This window comes from Macaca nemestrina, chromosome X (assembly GCF_043159975.1).
Source record: "Macaca nemestrina isolate mMacNem1 chromosome X, mMacNem.hap1, whole genome shotgun sequence".
Taxonomy (NCBI): domain Eukaryota; kingdom Metazoa; phylum Chordata; class Mammalia; order Primates; family Cercopithecidae; genus Macaca; species Macaca nemestrina.
The window spans coordinates 86683287-86693555 of NC_092145.1; positions in this window are offsets into that span (position 1 = coordinate 86683287).

Consider the following 10269-nt stretch of genomic DNA (forward strand, 5'->3'; position numbering starts at 1 on the left):
CTTGGAAGTTAGGTGGGTCTAGTGTGACTGGATAAGTCCATGCATCTAATCCACTTGTTTCTTTGTTTTGGCATAATAAGTATTGCACTGAAGTGTCAAGAGTAGGCATCTGAGACGGAGTTGGCATAGAAGTGACAGGAAAAGCATGTGTAGATAAGGGAAAGTGAGGGTGAAGGGATCGGACTGGAATGAGAGCATGAGAAAGGGATATTGGAGGAGCAGAAGGAGCAGAAGTATACTGGTGATTACTGGCATCCATGTGTGAAGAAGGGTACAGAGCAGGCTGAGTGCTCTGCAAAGCGACTGGTTGAGGAACTGAAACGACAGGGGGTGAGGGGCTGAAGTGGATGGGGGAGGGCCTGAAGAATTATAGGTAAATTGTAGTTTGGTCCCAGAGCCATTAGGTGACTCCAGAGGTTTGAAGAGAGAAGAATTAGCATATATGTGGTACTGGGCTGTGTGAATCAGGGCCACAGGAGCTGCAATTACTGACTCTTCATGAAAAGAAATAAGATCTATTGGGGGTGACCGTAATCCAAAGTCACCAGAGTTAGACATTGAATCCTCAACATTGTCAGGTCGGGGAGGAGAAGCTGAAGGGAGAGGCTGATCAGATTACGAAGTCCATGTGGGAGAGGAAGGTTGAGGAAGAGGTGGAGGGTCATCAGATTCAGAAAACTGTGGTAACTGTAGGGGGTCACGGGATTGGTATGTCATCAGGATGGCACATACCAAGGCCCAATCACCCCAAACAGTGACGGGAACATAATTCCCTGTGGAGACCAGTTCCCTGAATGTTGCACCAACATGATCCCATAGTTCTACATCTAAGGTTCCTTTTTCAGGAAACCAAGGACAGTATTGTTCCACTGCCCTGAATAGAGTGACCATATTTTCCATAGGCACTTGAACACCTCCCTGTTTTAACAGGAGTTTAATATAGCAGAGATAAGCATGATGTTTAGACTCCATGTGACCCATAGTTAACCCGGACCATACACAGACTACTCACCAGTCGTCAGGTGCCCAGATTTCATATTGTTCAAACACACATGCTCTACAAACAATTTCTGCAGTTAACGCAATCATCACAGGGTCCTGAGGCGACATACATCCTCCTCAGCTTATGAAGATGATGAGATTAAGAGATTAAAGACAGCCATAGGAAATCACAGGTTATTGATTGGAGAAGTGATAAGTGTCCATGAAATTTTCACAATTTATGTTCTTCTGCCATGGCTTCAGCCGGTCCCTCCATTCAGGGTCCCTGACTTCCCGCAACACCAGCTTCATCCGTTTCCCTGCAAAGGACATGATCTCATTCCTTCTTATGGCTGTGTGGTATTCCATGGTGTATATGTACCACATTTTATTTAACCAGTCTATCATTGATGGGCATTTGGGTTGGTTCCATGACTTTGCTATTGTAAATAGCACTGCAAAAAACATATGAGTGCATTTGTCTTTATAGTGGGATGATTTATAATCCTTTGGGTATATATTCAGTAAAAGGATCTCTGGGTCAAATAGTATTTCTGGTTCTAGATTCATGAGGAATCACCATACTGTCTTCCACAATGGTTGAACTAATTCACATTCCCACCAATGGTGTAAAGGCATTCCTATTTCTCAACAGCCTCGCCAGCATCATTGTTTCTTAACTTTTTAATAATCACCTTTCTGACTGGCATGAGATGGTATCTCATTGTGGTTCTGATGTGCATTTTTCTAATGATCAGTGATATTGGGTGTTTTTTCATATGTTTGTTGGCCATGTAAATGTCTCCTTTTGAGAAGTGTCTGTTCATATCTTTTGCCCACTTTCTGATGGAGTTGTTTTTTTCTTGTACACTTCTTTAAGTTCCTTCTAAATTCTGGATATTAGACCTTTGTCGGATAGGTAGATGGCAAAAATTTTCTCCCATTCTGTAGGTTACCTGTTCACTCTGATGATAGTTTCTTTTGCTGTGCAGAAGCTCTTTAGTTTAATTAGATCTGATTTGTTAATTTTTGCTTTATTTGCAATTGCTTTTGGTGTATTAGTCATGAAGTCTTTGCACATGCCTATGTTCTGAATGGTATTGCCTCAGTTTTCTTCTATGGTTTTTATGCTTTTGGGTTTTACATTTAAGTCTTTAATCCATCTTGAGTTAATTTTTGTATAAGGTGTGAGGACGGGGTCCAGATTCAGTTTTCTGCAAATGGCTAGCCAGTTTTCCCAGCATCGTTTATTGAATAGATCCTTTCCTCATTGCTTGTTTTTGTCAGGTTTGTTGATGATCAGATGGTTGTAGATGCCTGGTGTTATTTCTGAGTTCTCTGTTCTGATCCATTGGTTTATATGTCTGTTTTGGTGCCAGTCCCTTGCTGTTTCGATTACTGCACCCTTGTAGTATGGTTTGAAGTCAGGTAGCATGATGCCTCCAGCTTTGTTCTTTTTGCTTAGGATTGTCTTGGCTGTATGGGGTCTTCCTTGATTCCATATAAAATTTAAAGTATTTTTTTCTAATTCTGTGAAGAATGTCAATGGTAGTTTGATGGGAATAGCATTGAATCTATAAATTACTTTGGGCAGTATGGCCCAAAGTGACATTGGTTCTTTCTATTCGGGAGGATGGAATGTTTTTCCATTTGTTCGTGTCCTCTCTTATTTCCTTGAGCAGTGGTTTATAGTTCTCCTTGAAGAGTTCCTTCACATCCCTTGTTAGCTGTATTCCTAGGTATTTTATTCTCTTTGTAGCAATTGTAAATAGTAGGTCACTCAATATTTGACTCCCTGCTTGTCTATTGTTGGTATAAAGGAATACTTGTGATTTTTGCACATTGGTTTTGTATCCTGAGACTTTGCTGAAGTGGCTTATCAGTTTAGGGAATTTTGGGGCTGAGATGATGGGGTTTTCTAAATATAAAATTATGTTTTCTGTAAACATAGACATTTTGACTTCCTCTCTTCCTATTTGAATACCCTTTATTTCTTTCTCTTGCCTAATTGCCCTGGTCAAAACTTCCAATACATGTTGAATAGGAGTGGTGAGAGAGGGCATCCTTGCCTTGCACTGGTTTTCAAAGAGAATGCTTCCAGCTTTTGCCCATTCAATATTATATTGGCTGTGGGTTTGTCATAAATAGCTCTTACTATTTTGAGATATGTTCCATCAATACCTGGCTTACTGAGAGTTTTTAACATGAAGGGATGTTGAATTTTATCAAAGGCCTTGTCTGCATCTACTGAGATAATCAGGTGGTTTTTGTCTTTGGTTCTGTTTTGAGATGGAGTATGTTTATTGATTTGTATATGTTGAACCAGCTTTGCATCCCAGGGACAAAGCCAAATTGATCATGGTGGATAAGTTTTTTGATATGCTACTGGGTTCAGTTTGCCAGTGTTTTATTGAGGATTTTTGCATCGATGTCCATAAGGGATACTGGCTTGAGGTTTCCTTGTTTTTTGTGTCTCTTCCTGGTTTTGGTGTCAGGACGATGCTGGCCTCATAAAATGAATTAGGGAGGAGTGCCTCCTTTTCAATTGTTTGGAATAGTTTCAGAACAAATAGTACCAGCTCCTCTCTGTACCTTTGGTAGAATTCAGCTGTGAAACCGACTGGTCCTGGGCATTTTTTGGTTGGTAGGCTATTAGTTACTGCCTCAATTTCAGAACTTGTTATTGGTCTATTCAAGGGTTCGACTTCTTCCTGGTTTAGTCTTGGTAGGGTGTAGGTGTCCAGGAATTTATCCATTTCTTCTAGGTTTTCTAGTTTATTTGCATAGAGTGGTTTATTGTATCTTCTGATGGTAGTTTGTATTTCTGTGGTATTTAGTGGTGACATCTCCTTTACAATTTTTTATTGTGCGTATTCGATTCTTCTCTCTTTTCTTCTTTACTAGTCCAGCTAGCAGTATATCTATATTATTAATTTTTTCAAAAAAACAGCTCCTGGATTTATTGATTTTTGGAGGGTTTTTCAGGTCTCTAACTCCTTCAATTATGCTCTGATCTTAGTTATATCTTGTTTTCTGCTAGCTTTTGTATTCATTTGCTCCTGCTTCTCTAGCTCTTTTAATCATGATATTATGGTGTTGATTTAATATCTCTCTCATTTTCTGATGTGGGCATTTAGTGCTATAAATTTCCCTTTTAGCACTGTTTTAGCTGTGTCCCAGATATTCTGGTACGTTGTCTCTTTTTTCTCATTGGTTTCAAAGAACTTATTTCTTTCTGCCTTAATTTCGTTATTTACTCAGTAGTTATTCAGGAGCGGGTTATTCAATTTCCATGTAGTTTTGAAGTTTTGAGTGAGTTTCTTAATCCTGAGTTCTAATTTGATTGCACTGTGGTCTAAGCAACTGTTATGATTTCAGTTCTTTTACATTTGTTGAGGAGTGTTTTACTTCCATTTATGTGGTTGACTTTATAATAAGTGTGATGTGGCACTGAGAAGAATGTGTATTCTGTTGATTTGGGGAGGAGAGTTCTGTAGATGTTTATTAGGTCCACTTGGTCCAGAGCTGAGTTCAAGTCCTGAATATCTTTATTACTTTTCTGTCTCATTGCTCTGTCTAATATTGACAGTGAGGTGTTAAAGTATCCCACTATTATTTTGTGGGAGTCTAAGTCTCTTTGTAGGTCTCTAAGATGTTGTTTTATGAATCTGGGTGCTCCTGTTTTGGGTGCATATGTATTTAGGATAGTTAGCTCCTCTTGTTGTATTGATCCCTTTACCATTATATAATGTCCGTTTTTGTCTTTTTTGATCTTTGTTGGTTTAAAGTCTGTTTTATCAGAGACTAGGATTGCAACCCCTGCTCTTATTTGCTTTCCATTTGCTTGGTAAATATTCCTCTCTCCCTTTATCTTGAGCCTACATGTCTTTGCACGTGAGATAGGTCTCCTGAATGTAGCACACCGATGGATCTTGACTTTTTTAAAATTATTATTATTATTTTTATACTTTAACTTCTAGGGTACATGTGCATAACGTGCAGGTTTGTTACATATGTATACTTGTGCCATGTAGCTGTGCTGCACCCATCAACTCATCAGCAACCATCAACTCGTCATTTACATCAGGTATAACTCCCAATGCAATCCCTACCGCCCCCTCCCCATGATAGGCCCTGGTGTGCGATGTTCCCCTTCCCGAGTCCAAATGATCTTATTGTTCAGTTCCCACCTATGAGTGAGAACATGCGGTGTTTGGTTTTCTGTTCTTGCGATAGTTTGCTGAGAATGATGGTTTCCAGCTGCATCCATGTCCCTACAAAGGACACAAACTCATCCTTTTTTATGGCTGCATAGTATTCCATGGTGTATATGTGCCACATTTTCTTAATCCAGTCTATCACTGATGGACATTTGGGTTGATTCCAAGTCTTTGCTATTGTGAATAGTGCCGCTATAAACATACGTGTGCATGTGCCTTTATAGCAGCATGATTTATAATCCTTTGGGTATATACTCAGTAATGGGATGGCTGGGTCATATGGTACATCTAGTTCTAGATCCTTGAGGAATCGCCATACTGTTTTCCATAATGGTTGAACTAGTTTACAATCCCACCAACAGTGTAAAAGTGTTCCTATTTCTCCACATCCTCTCCAGCACCTGTTGTTTCCTGACTTTTTAATGATCACCATTCTAACTGGTGTGAGGTGGTATCTCATTGTGGTTTTGATTTGCATTTCTCTCATGGCCAGTGATGATGAGCATTTTTTCATGTGTCTGTTGGCTGTATGAATGTCTTCTTTTGAGAAATGTCTATTCATATCCTTTGCCCACTTTTTGATGGGGTTGTTTGTTTTTTTCTTGTAAATTTGTTTGAGTTCTTTGTAGGTTCTGGATATTAGCCCTTTGTCAGGTGAGTAGATTGCAAAAATTTTCTCCCATTCTGTAGGTTGCCTGTTCACTGTGATGGTAGTTTCTTTTGCTGTGCAGAAGCTCTTTAGTTTAATGAGATCCCATTTGTCAATTTTGGCTTTTGTTGCCATTGCTTTTGGTGTTTTAGACATGAAGTCCTTGCCCATGCCTATGTCCTGAATGGTGTTACCTAGGTTTTCTTCTAGGGTTTTTAGGGCATTAGGTCTAACATTTAAGTCTCTAATCCATCTTGAATTAATTTTCGTATAAGGAGTAAGGAAAGGATCCAGTTTCAGCTTTCTGCTTATGGCTAGCCAATTTTCCCAGCACCCTTTATTAAATAGGGAATCCTTTCCCCATTTCTTGTTTCTCTCAGGTTTGTCAAAGATCAGATGGCTGTAGATGTGTGGTATTATTTCTGAGGACTCTGTTCTGTTCCATTGGTCTATATCTCTGTTTTGGTACCAGTACCATGCTGTTTTGGTTACTGTAGCCTTGTAGTATAGTTTGAAGTCAGGTAGTGTGATGCCTCCAGCTTTGTTCTTTTGACTTAGGATTGTCTTGGCGATGTGGGCTCTTTTTTGGTTCCATATGAACTTTAAAGCAGTTTTTTCCAATTCTGTGAAGAAACTCATTGGTAGCTTGATGAGGATGGCATTGAATCTATAAATTACCTTGGGCAGTATGGCCATTTTCACGATATTGATTCTTCCTATCCATGAGCATGGTATGTTCTTTCATTTGTTTATGTCCTCTTTTATTTCACTGAGCAGTGGTTTGTAGTTCTCCTTGAAGAGGTCCTTTACATCCCTTGTAAGTTGGATTCCTAGGTATTTCATTCTCTTTGAAGCAATTGTGAATGGAAGTTCATTCATGATTTGGCTCTCTGTTTGTCTGTTACTGATGTATAAGAATGCTTATGATTTTTGCACATTAATTTTGTATCCTGAGACTTTGCTGAAGTTTCTTATCAGCTTAAGGAGATTTTGGGCTGAGACAATGGGGTTTTCTAAATATACAATCATGTCATCTGCAAAGAGGGACAATTTGACTTCTTCTTTTCCTAACTGAATACCCTTGATTTCTTTCTCTTGCCTGATTGCCCTAGCCAGAACTTCCAACACTATGTTGAATAGGAGTGGTGAGAGAGGGCATCCCTGTCTTGTGCCAGTTTTCAAAGGGAATTTTTACAGTTTTGAATCTTGACTTTTTATCCAATTTGCCAGTCTGTGTCTTTTAATTGGGGCATTTAGCCCATTTACATTTAAGGTTAATATTGTTGTGTGTGAATTTGATTATGTCATCATGATGCTATATGGTTATTTTGCACATTAGTTGAAGCAGTTTCTTCATAGTGTCATTGGTCTTTATATTTTGGTGTGTTTTTGCAGTGGCTGCTACTGGGTTTTCTTTTCAATATTTAGTGCTTCCTTCAGGAGCTCTTGTAAGGCGGGCCTGGTTGTGACAAAATCCCTCAGCATTTTTTTTTTCTGTAAAGGATTTTATTTTTCCTTTGCTTATGAAGCTTAGTTTGGCTGGATATGAAATTCTGGGTTGAAAATTATTTTATTTAAGAATATTGAGTATTGGCCCCTACTCTCTTCTGACTTGTAAGGATTCTTCAGAGAGATCTGCTGTTAGTGTGATCCTACTTGGGAAATCCTCCTAGATATTTGAAAGGACTTGGATATGGGCATAAAAGTTGTATCTACTTTACGGTTCACCCCAAGCCCAGTAACGTTGTGGTTCTTGTAGACTCAGAGATGTACCACCTTGATGATCTTGGAAACTCTCTGGGACAATTCTCTGGATTGCTAGGCAGAGACTCTTGTTCTCTTCCCTTACTTTCTCCCAATCAAATGGAGTCTTTCAGTCTGTTCTGAGCCTTCTAAATTTGGGGTTGGAATGACACAAGCACTTCTATCATCACCACCACTACGAATGCACTAGGTCAGATCTCAGGCCAGCACAGCTCTGGGTCTTGCCCAAGGTCTGCTCTTACCACTTCCTGGCTACCACCTATGTTTGCTCAGATCCTGGGGTTCTACCACCACCAGATGGCAAAACTAGGCGGGCCTGCATTCTTCCCTTCCCCAAGGCCCCAGGTGGGTCCAGAGGTGCTGTCTGGCGGTCAGTGGCTAGAGTAAAAAACCTTAGAAATCTACCTGGTGTTCTATTGTACTGTAACTGAGGTGGCCCTCAAACAAGACACAGTCCTTCCCACTTTTTTCTCCCCTCTCCAAAGGCGGAGGAGCCTCAGCCTGTGGCCACTGCCACCACACGCCCATGGGGAGTACTGCCAGACTACTGCTGATATTCCCTTTAGGCCCAAGGGCTCCCAAGTCAGCTTGTGGTGAATGTTGCCTGGCCTGAGACTCACCCTTCAGGACAGTGGGCTCCCCTGTGGCCCAAGACAGGTCCAGAAATGCCATCCCAGAGTCAAGTACTGGAATCGGGGACCACAAGAGCATGTTTGATGTTCTACTCTCTTATGGCCAAGTTTGTACCAAAAGTGGAAGACAAAGTCCACTTTACTTTTCCCTCTAGTTTTCTCAAGCAGAAGGCGTTTCACTCTGTAGTCACCACAGCTGAGAATGTGTGAGTCTCACCTGAAACCAGCAAGTCTCAGAGGCTCTCCCAAAGCCCTCAACCTAGTATCTGGGTATTGCTGCTGGTTATTCAGGGCCCAAGGGCTCTTCAGTTAGCAGGTGATGAATGCTGCCAGGACTGGGTTCTTCCCTTCAAGGCAGTGAGTTCCCTTCTGGCCCAGGGCATGTCTAGAAACATCATCTGGGAGGTAGGGCCTGGAAAGGGGGCTTCAGGACTCTGACTGGTGACCTATCCTGCTGTGCCTAAGCTGCTATCTGTGATTCAAGACAAAGTTCTCCCCATTCTTCCCTTTCCTCAAGCAGAAGTAAGGGCTGTCTTTTGGAGCCATGAGCTGTGCAGCCTGGGGGTAAAGGACAGTGATGCCAGCACTTTCTTACTTTCTTTCTTTATTTTTTTATTATTTATTTATTTATTTTTTTAGCCGGAGTCTCCCTCTGTCACCCTGGTTGGCGTTCAGTCGCGCAATCTCGGCTCACTGCATCCTCTGCCTCCCAGGTTCAAGTAATTCTCCTGCCTTAGCCTCCCGAATAGCTGGGATTACAGGCATGCACCACCACGCCCAGCTAATTTTTGTATTGATGCCAGCCCTTTCTTTGTCACCCCAGCTGGTGTCCTAGTAAGTCATATGCCCCCTCCAGTCCACTGTCTTTGGGCCCAGTTCAGCTCTAGGACTTGCTTAAGAGTTTCAGTCCTTATAGCCTATACTGCCTTTCATGTTTATTTAGAGATCTAGAGCACTGTCACCGTCAGTGGCAAGGTTTGTGGGAACTCGAGTTGTGACCACTGAGATCGGCAATTCCCCTCTGGCTAGGGTTGCTTTAAATGCTCCCTCCACGGAGTTCGGTCCAGTTTTCCTTTCTGCTCTAACAGGACAGCACTGAGTTGAATGCCTCACAATTGCTGTGCTCTCTCTCCTCCAGCACACAGAAATGGTTTCTGCATCATGCTGCTTCTGTCAGGGGTGGTGCCAGCAATTCAAGACTTTTTTTTCTGTCTCTTCAGTGCCTCTTTCAGTGATATAAAGTTAAAACGAGGTACTATACTATGAGTGCTCACCTGATTTTTGGTTCTCATGAAGTTGCTTTTTTTGTGTAGATACTTGTTAAATTTGTGTCCTTCTTGTTTTGAAGATCGGTAGTGCCTTCTATTCTACCATCTTGCTCTGCCTCCTGACTCTGAAGCTTGATTCCTTTTTCTCTTTGTAACTTCAGAAATATTGAACTTTCCTCGGAGTTCAATTCTGGGCCCTTTCCACCTCTTCTATAAACAATCTTCCCAAGGACTTCTTACACACTCATGGCTTTAAACAGCCTTTTTTTTTTTTTTTTTTTCCGCCAACAACTCTCCAATCTCTCTCTCTAGCTCATTCTTATCTTCTGAGCTTCAGCTATACTCGTTCAACTACCTGCTTGACATCTCCATCTCATTGTTTCCCTGGCGTCTCAAACTCAACATATTCAAAACTAAGCTCTTGATTTATTCTTTACTCTCCTAGCCCAAATCTTCTCTTCCTTTATCTTTCTTATATCAGGAAGTGGTAGCTCCATCAACCCAATGGTTCATTCCAAGAGCCCTGGAGATCATTTGGACATTTTCCCCTCTCTCATTCACCATTTCTTTTCACTCAAAGTCTATTTAAAAAATGTGCTCTCTGTCTCTCCCCATGGCTATCATTTAAGCCTAAGCAATCACCATCTCTTGCCTGGACTATTTTAATAGCCTCCTAACTGGTCTCTTATTTTCTCTCATCTCATCCTATTATAAATTCACCACAGGGCAACCAGATAGACCTCTTAAAAATGTAA